Here is an 18,192-nt window from a genome sequence, read left to right as displayed (position 1 = left end):
GCCCTTCTTAACTTGTGGGTGGAAACATAATGGAAGCTAGTGTAGCAGCTGCAAAGCTGTCTGAACTAAGACATCATCATAAATTTGGACATGGGGATAAACTATGGCTTATTGTGATGGGAATGAACCAAGTCTCCTAGACTGGCATGTCCCTCTCCAGTCCCCTCGTCAGGCATGGCCACGTAGAGGAGTTTGGAAACTTTTGCTTCTGGTTTCAGTTTAGCATTACGTCTCAATCTGAATTGCAGTTAAAGATAACTATGGTTTGTCAAAATAAACCAGCTTTATAAACCATAATGTGAAGCTGACTTATTTCAAGCAAACCATAGTTAGGATTAATCATGGTTTGTCAGGTTCAAATGGCATGACAAGATATCATTAGTGAAAGCTTCCAAACTTCTCTTTGCAGCTTTGCGAGAGGAAGTGAAAATATCTCAGTTTGGAAGAAGGAGGCTAAGCTCATCCATGCCTTCTGTCGTGACCCTGGGATTGGATTCTCTTCTTCATGGAATGAGACTGAGTCAGAGGGGAGAACGTACACAGGGCTGCATCCAGAGACATGACCACAAGATGAGCCAATGGTGTCTGTGCCCCTCCAGACCATTGCCATCCTCTGACTCAGAAGACTTCACTGTGGAAGCCCAAGTCTACCTTGCCCTGTTAGAGAAAAAGACTGCTAGATGGGGCTGGGCCACTTTGATTGAAGAAGCATGTTGCAGTGAAGGCAGAATCTTTTCTGTGGTGGCTCCCTACTTGTGAAATGTTCTAACCAGGGATACTCACCTGGAGCCTTCGTTACACATCTTTAGGTGCCAGGCAAAAACATCCCTCTTCTCCCAGGCCTTTGGCTAATGAAACACTTTTCAGCCTTGTAAACTTTGTGCATGTGTGGGATATTGGATTTGTTTTGTTTTGTTCCTATGGTATGTATTTTTGTGGTTTTACATTGCAGGCAGCTCTGTGATGTTCAAATGAAAAGCAGTATAGAAATTTAATAAAGAAGAATACGAAATGTATACCTTTTGTGCTTTCTGCAATTTCCATTTATAATAATAATAATTGGGATGGACCTGCTGCTCCTATATAAGGCTCGTTTCTAAGGCTGAATGATGCTGAAGCAACAAGAGGTTTGCCCTCTTACTGTACCTGCCCTGCAGATATTAGCACTTGCCATTAGCACTTGCCTTGTAGCATCTTCTTGATGCCTCAACGCAGCCTTAGAATGTTTCCAGTCCCTACAATTTATAACTGCGTGCCATTCACCTGCCGCTATCAATCTTCTCTCAAGGAGCCCCATGCCCCTTCCAAGATTTTCTAGCTGCACTGAAAACGACCAAATCATGCCAGCAGCTCCACTTTCGAGAAAGCCAGATGCTATCATGGCCTGGCCTAACAGAATGGCGAGGCCCTAAAGAAAACCCACCATGATCCCAACAGTATGATCAGGCTAGTAATCCCAACAAGATAATCACAGATGTTGTGACCTACTTAAAAATGAGTTCATTTTCCAGATATCCTGTTTCAGCCAGCTTATTAGGATATTACCCATTGGAAGGTTTAAAGGCAAATCAAGGTTCCGGCTTACTCCTCCAGGATGTAGGTTTCCCCTTGCCACGGCAGTCATGCCTATATTGTGTGAAATTGGTATATAATCCTTAAAAGCATCTTGTTTGGGGGGATGACAGACACTGCCCTTGTGTTCCAGCACATCCCTCTTCCCGCTTGATATCCAACAAATGGCCAACAATGAGAAAGTAGCATTCCGTACCACACAACAGAGGATAACAAAAGCTTTAAAAAGAAAACGGGAAATAAAAATGTGGATTTCATTGAAAGAAGAGAGCCCTACATGGTCTGTTGTGAACTGAAGAAGGCAAACTAAAAACAAGCCTAGGCAAATAGAGGGTAGGAGGACACAGAAGATGTTCAGTGCTCTAATAATGCCATCCATCTTTATATTATTATTATTATTATTATTATTATTATTATTATTATTATCAGCAGTTGTAGTTAGTACTGTTAGTTTGCATCCGATGTTAGTGCTGCAGACATAAGTTCATTACTTTTAAGGGGTTTATTCTGAGTAGGACTTTTTTTGGAAACAACACAAAATATTTAATAATGATTGAATATTTAATTATTATTATTTATTATTATTATTAATAATAAGATTTCTTTGCTACTAAATATACAGAACTGTATATGACTTGGATGCACAATGAAAAAACAGCCATCATGAAGGAGAGAAACAACAACATGGAAAAGGAGGTGGGAAGTTGACCAAAAATAAGATCGAAGACGAAATTGTGTTTTGACTGTATATGTTAAGAATGTTGAAACTTAATAAAATATAACCAGTGGGGGGTGGCGGGAACCAGCTGTCATGTTTAACAACAAAACAAGAAAAACTCAGACTTCTGAGCTATGGGTCTTGGTGGCAGAGCCAACTCCAATTTCTGGAAGGCTGTTGGCCTTGATACCCACAGTGGATCCATTCTCAAAGTGGGTCGTTCCCATTCCTCACTTCTGCTCCTGCTGCTCACGTCTCTGGGACCAATCTGTACCATCGCCCAGAGTGCGAGTGCGAGACAAGGCTCTCCTCACCCTGGTCAGGTAACAAGAACCAAGAGCCACAGGAATGGACAGAGGGCCCTCGGAAGAGTTGGCAGCTGCCCACGGATCCCTATCCCTGATGCTGGGCCATGCAGGGAGGATGCGTCTATTGTCAGTCTAATCATGTTGGTAATATGGAACCTCCATGTTCAAAGACCGCTGAATGCCAGTTGCAGGAGAGGGTTGTTGCCTCCATGACCCGCCTTTGAGCTTCCTAGAGGCATCTGACTGATCAACATAGGAAATAAGGAAGCTAGACTAGATGGGCATTTTGACATGATGCAGCAGAGCCTTCTCATATCCTCCACTCTGACAGTACTGGATCAGACAAAAAGAGACCCATCTAGTTCAGGATCCTGCTTCCCATAGTAGCCAGTCCAATGCCACACTCTTTTCCCGTCCTGATGAGCTGGCTGCTAATGGAATGGGATGCCAGACCTCTTTTTAAACTCCCCCAACCTGCCCTTTTCTTCCAACCCACAGCCCAGCTCGGAAACTCATCCGGCACTGTTTTTCAAATTCAGCACAGTCCTTTCGCTCTGATGACTATTTTAGGGAGTTTATTCCAGAGCAGCACACCTCCGACCATCAAAAACATTCCTCTGCTCTCCGGTCTAAATGTAGAAATTAGATTGAGAAGATAGCAAGCATGCATCCCTGCCAAGTCGCCCCCCGCCTTCCATTTTGATGGGAGACATGTGCGCTACCAAACCTTCGCTCTCTTTCCACGCCCCCCAAAAGGCAGGATATTCCCCGGATTGCAAAAAGTAGAAATGGCTGGTGCCAAAGGGTCAGCATTTTCCAAAATGAGTCGACACCAGCTGCAGCGTATTACTTGGGGGGAAACTTTTTCGCTTGGATCTTAAATGGGTTTTGAAGCCCGGCTGTCAACTGCCTCCGTATCACCCTGTTCTAATATGATTGAACCGCCTGTTCCTTTTATGGACTTGTTCTCTCCTAATAAAACAGTAACGGCAGGTCTCGGAGGCTGTTTCAGGACCACTGGCTATAATCTCATGATAACCTTCTGCCTCCCTTCTCTCCCCTTCCCCAAACCGCTCCCCCCACCCCCGAGCTGACATACTTGTGAAACGCTAATCGCTCCATATTTAATCTTAAAACACTTGCACAGGCAAGCTTCAGAACAGTTGCCCTAATTTCCACCCCCCCACCCAAGACTCTCATTCCACCTCCCAGTTATTTTAAGAGTTCAGAAACTTTCAAAATGGCCCGTTTTCTTGAACGGACACACACACAAATAAAACCAGGCAAACACCCACAGAGGGTGATGCCTCCAAGCTGTTCCTCAGATCCCAAACGAGCAGAAAAGCTGTTCCTACTCAGTTTTTGGATGCACTCCACGGCGGGGGGGGGGGGGAACACCCCAAACCCAACGATGTCCATCTTTTCCCTTGGTAAAGGAGCCAATGCCCAAATTTTTTAGGTGTGAACTATTTCCAAGCTTCAGAACACACATGAAATGCGGGGCTTGAACTGGGGCAGGAAACTGAGGGGGAAACACACTGAGCTTCAAGAAAGACAAAGAAAAGGTCTTTTTTCACAGGCGAAAGAAATCTAAAATAGTGTGAGTTTATCATTAAAAGTCCTCTGGGGCCAAAGCTATGTTCACCTTTCTCTCCTGCAAACATTTGAACAGAGTCCATCAATGAGAGACTACAAAATCCTGTATTTTTCATTAGGTTACATTTTTAAACTGTTAAAGAAGAAGAAGAATATCTCAGATTCCTGGAGCGTAAGACTACACCACTGAAGGGGAAGTTCAACCTGAATCTTAGCATTTGTTCTTAGGATTTGGTGCAGGGTTTTTTGTTTCATTTTTTTTGCCGATATAATTTTTATTAAGTCTCCAGAAATATTCCAAAACATTTATTGGAATTTTTTTTAAGGCAACCTTGCAACGAAATCCCACTGCTTAAAATGGCCTCCCCCCCAAAAGCCGAGGCAATCCTTTTGGGAATGGTACAGGTACCCAGATTTATGAATGACATATTGCAGTAGGATTTTGTTGTCACAGAAGTGGAGGGTGAGGGAGGTCCCTAACAAGGAAGATTGGCAACTAAAAATGATAGAATATGCAGAGCTAGCCCGTTTAACTAGCAGAATTAGAGAACAAAAGGATCAAGTATATAAAGAGAAATGGAAAATTTTTGTGGAGTATTTGGAAAAGAACTGTAAATATGGGGAAACGTTAGCAGGATTAAGGTAAATTCAACAGTATAACATAAAATAAAGGCATAATAAAAGGAAAAGAGAACTAAATGGATATATAAGGATATGCAGAAATCATGGAGAAATCAAAGGAACCAGGGAAAGGGAAGAAGGGAAGTCGTAAATGATTGTTTTATTAGAAAGTAAGATACGAATGAGGGAAATGTTGCTTTCAATGTGAACGTGGTTCTGGAAACTGTAATAATGAAAAATTGATATAAAACAAATAAAATTAAAAAGGAACTGGGAGGCCAGAAGGCAGAGACCAAAAGTAGGTGGAGCCAGTGCCATTGGTGGGTGGGGCCAAGTCATTCTGGTTCTGGCCCTACCCTCCTCTTCGCAGCTGAGTTATACAAGGGCAACACCGACACCAATGCCACGTCATTGTTTTTCCTGGATCAGTGCTAGAAGCATAAACTGAGGTGCAAATGAGATGATTCCCCCCACCCCTCAAAAGGCAACAGTGGATTAGAAAGAGGGATCATGGCATATGTACTCAGCCCACTTTCCCCACTGATCAAACTGGTCCAGCAGGTTTTTGTATAATTTCAAAAACCTGCACAAACTATTTAACCATTGCCGACAGCAGGACAAAAGAATACGTGTGCACGCTAAGGGAAAAAACCCCCATTCCCAAGCTAAAAAAGTACCCAGAAACATCAGCCCCTGCATGGCATGATTGGAAAAAACGAAATAGAACCAAAACCTTTACAATCCGTATATTTGGTTTGTTTTCCGAAACGGCGCAAAAAATGTTACCTACTCCCCGAACGGTTATTAGTCTCCGTAATGTAACCTAAGAGATACTTTCTAAATCCTTTTAGGCCTCCTCCCCATTTACTGGAAAGATCATCATTTTCTTTTCTGTTCTTCTTTTTTTTTTTAGTATTCTCATTCCCCCACCCCAAGTGGATTTAATAAAGAAAAGGAGTGCTGTTAAAGTAATACGTGAGGCTTTGACGTTAAGCAGTACAGGCCTGCCGACTTGGAGGAACAGGGACTCTAATCTCCAGTGATTTATGGAGGGCTCCTCATTCATCTAGGCACTCGGGGAGGGCCAGAAAGTTTAGAGACAGGCTGGCGTCCCCCTTTACTCCAAAGCACCAACTCCTGCTGGCCGCTTTGCGTGCTAACATTTTTTTTAACTGCTTAGCCGCTGGCTTGGCTGTTTGGAAAAGCTGCGCCTGCCCTTTTCGAGATATGCGGCTCTCAGCTCCGGAGAGATGCCTATGGGAGGAAACAGTTGCCCTGGCCATTGGAAAATATACACACAGAGGAGAAGGCAGTGACTGGGAGAAAAGAAAGGCCCAAAAGCGGAGGGAGGGGAGAAGAGTTATGTGTGTGTGTGTGTGTGTGTGTGTGTGGTGTGTGTGGTGTGTGTGTGTGTGGTGTGTGTGTGTAAGTTCAGGAACAGTGCAAAAGAGTTCACATACTGCTCAAGTTTCTAATCAAAAGAGGCATTTTCATAAGGCGCTTCCATTCAGACACACATGTGAAGCTAAGGAGAGCTTGGCTGCAGGATCAGGCCAAAGTCTCAACTAGCCCGGCATCCTGTTCTTACAGTGGGCAACAGCACACTCCCCCTTGGGAATCCCAGCAGCAAACCTTCAGAGGCATGTTATTATACATGCCTGAAGGAGGAGTTTGGATTTGATATCCCGCTTTATCACTACCTGAAAGAGTCTCAAAGCGGCTAACATTCTCCTTTCCCTTCTTCCTCCATAACAAACACTCTGTGATGTGGGTGAGGCTGAGAGATTTCAGAGAAGTGTGACTAGCCCAAGGTCACCCAGCAGCTGCATGTGGAGGAGCGGGGAATTGAACCCGGCTCACCAGATTACGAGTCTACCGCTCTTAACCACTACACCACACTGGCTCTCTGAAGATATGTAACAAAGGTGCCAGGGTGAAGCTTCCTGGGGAGAGCATTCCACAAACAGGGAGCCGCTGCAGAAAAGGCCCGATCTCGTGTTGACACCCTCTATACCTCTCATGGCACACAAAGAAGGGCCTCAAATGACGATCATAGGGTCTGGGTTGATTCATATGGGGACAGGCAGTCCTTGAGGTATTGTGGTCCTGAGCCATTTGAGATTTTATAGGTCAGAACCAGCGCTTGGAATTGGGCTCAGAAACTAATTGACAGCCAGTGCATTCGGGCCAGGGTTGGTGTTAAATGCTCAGACTGTCTTGCCTTGGTGACCAAGCTGGCTGCCAAATTCCGCACCAGCTGAAGATTCCAACCTGTCTTCAGAGGCAGCCCCATGTATAACATGTTGCAGTAATCTAACCTAGAGGTTGCCATAGCATAGGCGACAGAAGTTAGGCTATCCCTGTCCAGACAGGGGTGCAGCTGGGCCACCAGCCGAAGCTGATGGAAGGCACTCTGTGCCACTGAGATCACCTGAGCCTCAAGCAACAGCAATGGATCCAGAAGTAGCTCCAAGCTGTGTATCTGCTCCTTCAGAGGGAGTGTAACCCCATCAAGAAGAGGCACCTCCCACCCATCCGGACTAGGGAACCACCAACTAACATTGCTTCAGTCTTACCTGGATTGAGCTTCAGTTTATTGGCTCTCATCCAGTCCATTACTGGGGCAAGACACTTGTCCAGCACATCCACTGCCACACAGGCAGAGGTAAAGGAGAAGCAGAGTTATGTGTCCTCAGCAGAATGCTGACAACACACTCCAAAACTCCGGGTGACCCCCACTATAGTGGTTTCATATAGATGCTAAACAGCATGAGGGATAAAATCGAACCCTGAGGAACATGCACTGCTGGTGCCAAAGAGCACTCGCCAAGCATCACCCTCTGCAAACAACCATCCAAGTAGGACCGGAACCACCACAAAGCGGTGCCACCCACCCCTAACTCAGCAGCCACTCCAGAAGGATACCATGGTTGATGGTATTGAAAGCCACGGAGAGCTCAAAGGGAATTAACAATTTCCCCTGTCTCTAAAATCAGCTGATAGGTCGCCATCAGAAACCATGCTGATGCTGGAGAGAATTTGGGCACGGTATGAATGGCACCTTTGTGGGGGCATTTCTGCTCTCAAAAGCTGCTACCTTTCCCCAAACTGTGCCTGAAATTTGCCACTTTGGATGTGATCTTCAGGCCAACCAGTGCTGGCTCCTGGATTTTGGGTGGCGTTGTGCTTGCTCACTCCAAATCTTGAAGAGGCATAGCATTCAGTCTTCTTGACAATGGTGGCTGGTGCCCATTGGAAATGCTCAGGCAGAAGGCAGGGAGGCCAACAGTAGGTGGAGCGAGAACCAATGACACACAGACCCAACTCATTCTAGTTTTGTCCATATCCTCCTTCCTACTGAGTTCTCCAAGGGCGAAACTGAGACTAAGGAGGAGGAAGCCAATAGGCACTGCCACTCCTTAGACTGGTTGTAATTAAGAGGACGGACAAGGGAGGACTGAGGTCAGTGAGGCAGTGTGTCACCAGTCCCAATGGAGTGACGTCCACTTCTTCTAGATGTGCAAAGTGGGAAATGGGGGCACTTTGCAGTGGGTCCTCTGCTGGTCTCGGGGGTTCTGGCAAATGCCCAACTGTGCTGCGCTCTGCAATCCCACTCACGAATGAGCCAGTCTAGGGAAGCATTCTGCAATGACCATGAGAAAGCAGCTGTCATTCCCATTAGTGGTAAGATGTGATGTGGGGGCCAATCAAAGGCTTAGAATACCCTGTATGTGTGGACTGGAAGGATCGGAAGTGCTGAAACAGCACACCCGACCACCTAAATTACAGCTGTTTGTACTACCCGAAGTTTGAGCCTTGCTATTATCTTGTGGGCAAAGCAACCATCAATCCGGCGTCCAGCCTTCCCCCCACCACTTCACTTTCCCCCCTCCTCCTTTGAACCAGCCATATAAACCTTCATGGGGGAGAAATCCAAGTTGCATTTTGACAACCACATGCAAAGCCAGCCAGCCACCCAACGCACCATGAATCCGCTTGGAATTCAGCAGCAAGATTTTCAAAGTTGAAGATAAAAGAGATTAAGATCTCGGGAAGGGAAGGGGAAGGAGGGGGGGGAAATAGAGCATTTCCCTTGCCAGCATCCACATTGGCCAAGCAAACCAATATTTATACTTGGTGGGAGAGTGTCAAAAGGGAAGTGAGGAAGTGTAGTGTATGCTCAGTTCTCATCTAGTTGCTCTGGAGAAAGAGACGGCCAAACCCACGGCTCGTGGTTACCTGCCATGCTCGGTTGTTACACAACAGGGATGGAGGGGTAGGCTTGAACGTCTCCTAGCCATTGTGGCACCAGGGCCTCAGTGTACAATTAGGAACATATTGTGCAATCCAGACCACAATAAATGTGCCGTCTGCCTCAACACAAACATACCCTGGGGGTGGAGAGTAAACATTTACACACAAGCATCTGACACGTGGGCAAGACACTTGACAACATGTGTGTCGCAATTTGCAAAGTGTCACTCTTCAAAGCCTGCGGTGATCGGAAACATACGGGTCCTTTTGCTAGGGCTTTGCCCGAGGCTCCCCACGGTGGTCAAAAACAGCATCCGTGGCACGACCAACCAATCACTTTCAACCTTTGTTATGACAGCGGATGGAGAGACTGGATCCCTCACAGATGCCTCTCTTCTCCCCAAACTCCAAAACACAATCAGCTTTGTGGATAAAATGTAAAAGCTGCTTCCTAGCATTCCGTCATACTCTAGTGTGACCAAGAGCAGAACTCATAAAGGGGGGGGGGGCAGATATGCAGAGTGGAATGGGCTTGGTCACTTGAGTCCTTTCCTTTCTCTCATACACAAGCAGTGCCGTTCACTGCTATGGGGGGAAATGTCAAGGTTGGGCTGAATGTTTTCAGTGAAGAAGGGGTGCAGCTCAGTGACAGAGTGTCTGCTTTGCCAAATTTCCATCAAGGTGAGGTTGAAAAGAGTGGCCCACAGTTCCCTTTGTAAGGAAAAGAAAACACTTTGTCAAGGCGTAAGAAGAAGAGGAGCCCCATACATTAAAGCTACACCTCCTGCTTAGATTTTACAGGGAAACTGTCTGCAACAGAGAAGCAGACCTACAATACTCTCCCTGATCTCGTGTTTTCCGTGACGGCAAAGCCCTGACTGCTCAAGGAGGGCCAGCTTTATCAGTGCCCCTGAAAACTCAAGTTTGTAAATCAAAATGCATCTCAGGCCCCCACAATACTGCCTGGAGATCAGAAAGGGCACCATGTGAAGAGAATATGGCCCTCCCTGATGCAGAACAGCAGCATTGAGTTGTGCCCAACATTGGGGGCCCATCATGTGTACATGACATCACACGTGTGACCCCCCCCCAGTCTGGTTAGGCCGACTCGGCCTGTCAGCTGTCTTACCTTGTGAAAGGGACGCACGGGGTGAAAGATGCTTCGCCCTGCCACGTACCTGGTGATCCTCAAAAGGACGTGGCAGGGCCAAGCATCTTTGTCCTGGTGCATCCTTTTGAGGATCGCCATAGAATTTTGAGGCCCTCTGACTCCCTTCTTGAAAATATGGGGGGCTGGCCCTCACAGCCCCTCATGGATGGTGCCAGTGATATCATATGACCTTCCAGAGACTGACCACTTACTGTTGGGCACAGGCAAATTTGAACCATTTCATTTCCCCTATTTTCCCACTGTTTCCTCCACAGTTCCACATCTGCCTGGGAATTTTTTTTTTTTAAAGTCTTCATGAAAGTCCATCAGCATTTCAGTGTGAAATTCTTCTAAAATACTCTTTTTCTGCAAGGCAATTCCCCCCAATATAATGCACTTTGGTCGGGTTATTTTTCACTATATATGCTCTTCTGTGCACGCTTTATCCCAGTTTGTGCATTTTTGTACACATCGTTTGTCTGGAAAACTGCCCTGCAAAATTTGGAGAAGTGCTAATTACAGCGTCTTGATTTGCATGTTGTTTCACAAAGTGCAAATTAGTAAAGTTCACCTTTAAATGCTGAATCAAATTACTCTGCCATCCTTGCTAGCTGCCTTGGGAAGAGGAAGAAACCCTTCCACATGTGGCTTTTAAAAGAAGTGGGTGCAGCTATTCCTCATGAGATACAGCTGCCTCCCCCAACCTGGTGCCCTCCTGATGTCTGGGGATACAACCCCTGTTGGGGACGGCTGGGATACAGGATCGCGAGCCGGGAAGTAGTCCATAAAAGCTAAATGCCTACCAGAAAGTCTCTGACTGTTGGGAAGGGGAAGAATAATACATATTTCTGCAGAAGGAATAGCGTGCCAAAACTACGGGGAAAGTTATTTTTCTTCACCTCCATAAAATATATTTGCTCATGTTATATTTAGCGAGTCAAGTTCCCTCCAGGGATTAAAGGCCCCCTGTGCCTAAGAAAACTTAGCCATGAAGTTTCCTAGGAAAATGTTGTTTTAGCACAGCACATCTGATAGCTGATCACGCCATTAAATTGGAACATAATGTTGTGTTTATTGATTCAATTAATCTCCCCACAACCCACAGGGCTGCCTAAGAAACCCAATGGCGGAGAAGAGTGAAACGTAAGGTTGGGTGAGGCGGAAACAGACAGGGAGATTCACGTCTCGTTGATGCAGCTCAATACTTTAAGGAAGCAGCTGTATTGGCACTTGGGCACCTCCTGAGGACCTCATGCAAAGGGTGTGTGTGGGGGTGTCGGAGGCCACATTTGGCCCCCATGCCTGAAGCTACTCATTTCTCCCATGAGGACTGCATTGGGGAACAGCAGCCATTTCCCCACCTGAGATAGCTATCTCTGCCTTTGGGACACCAACAGTCACGACACCAATCACCACCAACACCCCAGACCTTTCTACGTGCCCCCAAACTGACTTATCCTAAGAAAGAAGCACTTTTGAAGAGGGTCATGAATGAATATGAAGATGCAGAGCAGGGAGCAATCATTATAGCTACCCAGTGAAGGGGGGACCATTGCTCAGTGGGTGGAGTATATGCTTTGCCTGCAGAAGGTCCTAGGTTTGATCCCTGTCATCATCTCCAGGAAGGGCTGGGAATGTTCTCTGCTGGAAACGCTGGAGAGATGCTTCCATTCAGAGTAGATGTACCAGTGGCCTGAAACAGCATAAGGCAGCTCTGTATTCTAATCTCAGACATGGACTAATGTCTGAGGAAGGCAGAGCATCTGCTTCGCACGCTGAAGTTTCCAGGTTCAATCCCTGGCATCTCTAGTTAAAAAGGATCAGGAGGCATCAATGGGAAAGGTGCTTTTCTGCCTGAGGGCCTGAAGAGCTGCTGCCAGTCAGAGCAGACATCACTGGTCTTGATGGGAAATGATTCTGGCATGTTATGCAGCAGCTTCCCATCTTCCTGCTTGGCAGACATTTTAATGCATGTTCATAAAATGGAGGGATTAAAAACGAATTTGCGGAACAGGGCAAAGTCCAGTTTCCCGTCTTTTCTTAAATGAATGTAATAACAGAAGAGTAATGAGGCTGGGGAGCAGATGTGAATGAGAAAAAGCAAATGAGCAAAAGAAGCTGACACAATCTGGACTTGGAATGACCAGATATATGTGTGTGTGTGTGTGTGTGTGTGTGTGTAAAATTATTTACAAGCTGTTTTGAGTTTTGAACTGACCACCAAAGGGGGGGGGGGAGTTGACTTATATAGGGGCAGGCCCAGAGTCTTGCTGCAGATACTAACCAGAACACTTTGCTCCTTTTTATAGTGTCCGCACACCCTCTCCCCCACTGTAAGAACACCCAATTTGATGCATGGAAGAGCATCATGGAATGCATCCTTGCAAGACGCTCTTCCTCGCTTTCATTTCAGGGGTTGCAGAGGACCCATTTCATATTCTTTTTAACATCTTCACTCCTGTTTTCCTTTCTTCCATCCTCTCTCATTTTTTTTTGGGGGGGGGGCGTGACAAGGGGAAGAAAATGGCCTAAATTCTACCCCTCCTCGAGATGACTCCAGATGGGCTTGGTTTGTATAGCAAAAGGACTACCACCAAAAGCTTCGTCCTCCAGGGGTGGAGGACCTCTTTAAGACCCAGGGCCACATTCCTCTCCGGGCAACATTCTGGGGGCTGTATGTCCATGGTGGGAGAGGCCAGAGGAAAAAGTGGGTGGAGCAATGGATGTCAAGTTTCTCTTTGCACAGAAGCCTGGTGTTACGCAAACACCCCTCTACCCTCCGTTCAGGCGAGAGCAAGAGGTATTATCAGAGTTCAAGGACACATTCCAGCCAGGCAAAAACACTGGTATGGAAAGGGTGTGGCCTGGGGAGAGTCTAGCAGTCTGGAGGGCTAGATTCAGCCCAAGTTCCCCCACCTATATTGTACATGGTGTAAGGAAAGGCACACCACTGGGCTGGGAACTGTCTTCAACCTAGCTGGTCCTACAGAGGTTTATTTACATGGCTCTCCCATGACCTGCTCATTCTATCCTTACATCTGCTCTGTGAGTAGAAGCTACAATATCCGGACTGGTTTAACTCTCAATTCCTCATCACTGGGAACTCAGGGAATCATGGCTCCGCGAAGGGAATAGGGTGTTTCTAACAACTCTCAGCACCCTTAAGAACATACAAAGAGTGTGCTGGATCAGGCCAATGGCCCATCTAGTCCAGCATCCTGTTCTTACAGTGGCCAGCCAGATGCCTCAATGGGAAATCCACAAGCAGGATTTGAGCAGAAGAGCAGCATTCCCCTCTTGTGGTTTCCCGCAACCCCTAAGAAACTACCACTCCCAGAATTCTTTAATGATTGCTTAAAATGGTATCACAGCACTTTAAATGTCTGGTGTGAATGTGGCCTTGTTTTAGTGCCATGAGAGGAGGTGAAACCTGTTGAGAGGTCTAAGGCAGGGCGTGGTGGTGACAGCAGAAATTATTTTTAATGGCTGGTGGCTGCCATGCTCTCCACCTTCCAGAAGCCTCCTGTGAGCAAGGCTACATTAGGGGGCAGTGCCATATACGGGGGGCTTCTTGGGACCCTGTATGGCACCCCTTGCTGGCAGCTCAGCACATTTCTGGCCTAATCTCCACACCACGCCATGCGGCCCGTTGTAAATTCAGCTGTATGGGAAGGATACGGCCGTCGTTTAAATGACTAAAGTGTCAGGGCAATCCAGGTTACTGGCTTCCCAAAACGGGTCCTGTGAGAAAAATGGACTGGGCAGCAAAGTCGCCGTACAAATTGCCTCTGAAACGGCTTTCGGAATGAACTTCTCAGAGTTCAGCCAACATCTAATTTTAACCGTGAGTTCCAGGAGGGAGAAAAGAAGGGGTGGGGGGAGAAGAAAGCTGGTGGGAAGATTGCAGAGTTCCTTGAAGCTCTGACCTACAACAGGAAAAGAGCTGTCAGCCTCCTTGTCTCTCGTCGGGAGTCCCGGGGGAGGGAACAAGGGCAGAATGTTTTGTAACACGTTCCCACTGTATGTGTGTGTATGTATGTATATTTGTGGGTAGGTGGGGGTATGGCAAAAATGTGATGCTTACTCATACATCTGCTGAGACCACTCGGGTCTGTCCGAAACCAAAGGCCACAGCAAAGCAAAGCTGAGGTCTACCTAAAATTTCTCCCAGGCGCCTTCTCTTCCGCCTGCACCGATGTAGAAATATGCGTGGGTCTGACAGGGCACATTCCCATGATCGGTGTGGTGCAGTCCAGGGGGATCTGCTGGGCACTGAGGAAGGGGGTGGACAGGCTCATGATGCAAATCTGCACATCATTTTGTATAAGCTAATTTATACATATAGGTGTCTCTAGGAAATAAAGAAGTTTTGCATTGCGTCCAGCTGGCCTGTAAATGAGGTTTGTTTTGAAAAGGAGGAATGGGCAGCAAATCCGGGACTGCTGTTTGAGCCTCTTGAGCCATCCGTCCTAACAATGTGTCTGATGTAGCGGGCAGAAGGTTTGAACGTGAGACTTGGGTTCAAATCCGCATTCAAGCTGCAAGCTTCCTGGGTGACTTGCAACCAGTTGTTCTCTCTTTTTTTCTAGGCCCAACCTACAAAAAGTTGTTGGAAATTGTGTGTGTGTGTGAGGAGGAATACAAGATTTCACTGAATATTCTGTCATTTTAAGATTCACTTTGGCAGTTGCAAACTTGACACAGCTTAAGCGATTACCTGGTGGGGTGGTGATGGAGGATACTCACTCGGCCAAATATTCATGTTGTTTTGATGCTGCTTGGGGTCCTCTTTCTCCTGTCCCCCAGTCCTGAGCCTCATCCACCTGCTCTGCTGTTATATCTGCTTGGTGGTGTCAACCCAAATGGTTTTGCTTGTGAGTGTCCATGATGTAAGATCATTGGCTCCCAGTATGTTTCTGAGCACAATTCAAAGTGCTGGTGCTGACCTTTAAAGTCCTAAACAGCCTCAGCCCAGTATACCTGAAGGAGCGTCTCCACTCCCATCGTTCAGCCCAGACACTGAGCTCCAGCTCTGAGGAGGGCCTTCTGGTGGTTCCCTCCCTATGAGAAGTGAGGTTACAGGGAACTAGGCAGAGGGCCTTCTTGGTAGTGGCGCCCGCCCTGTGGAACGCCCTCCCATCAGATGTCAAGGAAATAAACAACTATCTGACTTTTAGAAGACATCTGAAGGCAGCTCTGTTTAGGGAAGTTTTTAATGTTTGAAGTTTTATTCTGTTTTTAATAGTCTGTTGGGAGCCGCCCAGAGTGGCTGGGGAAACCCAGCCAGATGGGCGGGGTATAAACAAACAGACAGACAGACAGACAGACAGACAGACAAACAAACAAACAAACAAACAAACAAACAAGGTGTTGTTGTTGTTGTTGTTGTTGTTGTTAGATGACATGGTCACACAGCCAATAGGACTAAAGATCAGTGTGGACATATGAGGCATTGGGCTGGGAAAGCAAGGATGAACAAAGAAGGGAGAAGAGCGTCTAAACAACAAGTGCCAGCAACCTCAGCTACTCCTTCTCCTTGGAATAGTCATATGGGCAGTGGCACCCAATAAGAGAATAGACTGAATTTGCTTAGAGAGAGTGATGGCATTATTAATGGCACGTGAAGGTCACTGAGTGAGAGCAAGTAAGGGCAATCAAACAATAAGCAAGGAGAGTGGAAGTATTTAAAAAAAGAGGGTAGTTTTTCCCAATACAGTGGTACCTCGGGTTGCATACGCTTCAGGTTACATACTCTTCAGGTTATAGACTCCGCTAACCCAGAAATAGTACCTTGGGTTAAGAACTTTGCTTCAGGATGAGAACAGAAATCGTGCTCTGGCGGCGCGGCAGCAGTGGGAGGCCCCATTAGCTAAAGTGGTGCTTCAGGTTAAGAACAGTTTCAGGTTAAGAACGGACCTCCGGAACGAATTAAGTATGTAACCCGAGGTACCACTGTACTGTTGAAAATGTTTACAAAATCCAACCAACTCAGAGCCATTTTGGGTCAGCTGTACTGTAAACCACGAGAAGGGAACCTGAGTCCCACTGGAGTTTGTTGAATTCCAACTCCCATCATCCTCGATCACTGGGCAGGGTGTTTGGAGCTGATAGGAGCTTGAGCCCAACAACACCTAGAGGGTTGACCGGTTGCACCAACTCATAATTGTATTGCTAAACTTGTGTATGCTAAGCATGTAAGCAATTCTAACTGGTGCACATGCTTGCTGGAGATCCTGGGCTGTACAGGCTCAGTATTAGAGCATCTGTTTTGCATACAAAAGGTGACAGGTTCAATCTTCAGCATCTCCAGGTAGATTTGGGAGAGACTCCTGTCTGAAATCCTAGAGAGCTGCTGCCAGCTAGTGCAGGCAAGACTGAGCTAGATGGAGCAATGGTCTGACTCTGTATAAGGCAGCTTCCTATGTTCCCAAGAGTTATTATTTCACTCTGGGGAACAACCACAACACAGATGGTTACATGTTCTCAAACTTTCAACTCTCTCCACCCCGTTCCTCACAACATCCCTTTTAGCAATGAATGAGAAACTCAAGAAAATAAATCCTCAAAGGATCCTTCTAAGACGGACGTAAAACTGTTTTTAAGACCCTGAGAGTTTTCAAGTACCCTATCTTCACTCCCACAGATCCTAAAGTGTGACATTTGTGAGCAATGAATGTTGTGGAATCTGGTGTTTGTGAACAATTAAGCGTTTCTGGGCTAAGACCAGAAACTCAGCTTTTAATCAAAGTCTTTATTTTTCGGGGTTGGGGAATGTCTCGAGGAGCTAAAATCTGGCCGGCAACATCTGCTAGTTTAGCGTAGAAATAATAATAACCAAGATGTATATAGTCTAGGGAGAGGAGAATGTGCTAACACTGCAACAACACTTGGCTGGATTTTCAAAGCTTTCAAAAGGTTTAATGAGTTACTGTCTGAAGGCAGGAAACAACTTAAGACCCTTGTTCATCTGTTATCTCTCTTTCTCTCTTACACGCACACACACACACACACGTTGAAACCAGGCACTCTAGCAATTTAATTTAAGCATTTCTAAATTCCAAATCAGGAAGTCCCCGGCTGGATTGCTTCTGTAATGAAGTACCTAGACAGCTAGCCTCTACCCTCACATCTGCAATATGTGAATAACATTCGTCGAACTCAGAGCTGTGCTAAATATTGCAAGGTATTCCATGTGAAACACTTGGAAACATACTTGTTATTAGGGATGGGTGAGAATTTCAATTCAGGTAGCATTTAAAGATGAGCCTACCTAGTTTTGCACTTTCCATAGGAAGTCTCAAACCGAAACGCAGCCAGCCATATTCATGGGCACCTCTTTGAATTTTGCAATGCAGTTCTCCAGCCAAGTAATGTGTGCAAAAAGCATATATTAGGGACAAGTGTGCATGAACATGCATATATTTGTGAAAGCAGCATGAAAAAAAGTTGTGGAATTCCCTCCCCACGGAGGCACATCTGGCTTCTTTGCTATCCAGCTTTTGGTGAATGCTGAAGGTGCACCTCTTTGTTGTGGCCTTTGACCCCTGAGATGTGCATTTTTAGGATCCACCCTATTCCTTTGACTGTAATCTGTTTTAACTGTTTTTAATTCTGAACTTTGAAATCGTTGTAACCTGGCCTGAGTCCTGGTGGTGAAGGGCTGGTAATACAGTGGTACCTCGGGTTACATATGCTTCATATGCTACAGCTGCTAGCTGCTTTGCAGAGATGCATACATTAGGCCAAACTGCATACAAAAATGTGTATTTAGGAGAAATTCCCACTGAAAGGAGGGCTCAGCATGCTTAGTAGATGTGGGCTGACTGGGCAGGAAGGGAAATGGCAGAAATGAAGGGGCGAGGAGGAAAAATGGAATGGAATTATCCTGGAAGTGGGTCTGGCTGGCTGAGTGGAACCCTGAAAAAAAGCAGTGAAGGTCTCTCAGAGGACCTTTATTCCAGTGAAGGTCCCTC

General features: G+C 46.2%; 1 protein-coding gene across 6 annotated transcripts in view; it reads right to left on the bottom strand.

Moving 5' to 3' along the window:
* Positions 1 to 18,192, bottom strand: part of BCAS3 (BCAS3 microtubule associated cell migration factor) — a 454,783-nt gene that overhangs the window by 81,942 nt on the left and 354,649 nt on the right. The gene's annotated exons all lie outside the window — the stretch shown is intronic.

The sequence above is a fragment of the Podarcis gaigeae genome, assembly GCF_964106915.1.
Source record: "Podarcis gaigeae genome assembly, chromosome: 15".
In the NCBI taxonomy this organism is placed as follows: Eukaryota; Metazoa; Chordata; class Lepidosauria; order Squamata; family Lacertidae; genus Podarcis; species Podarcis gaigeae.
This window is presented reverse-complemented; position numbering and strand designations above follow the sequence as displayed.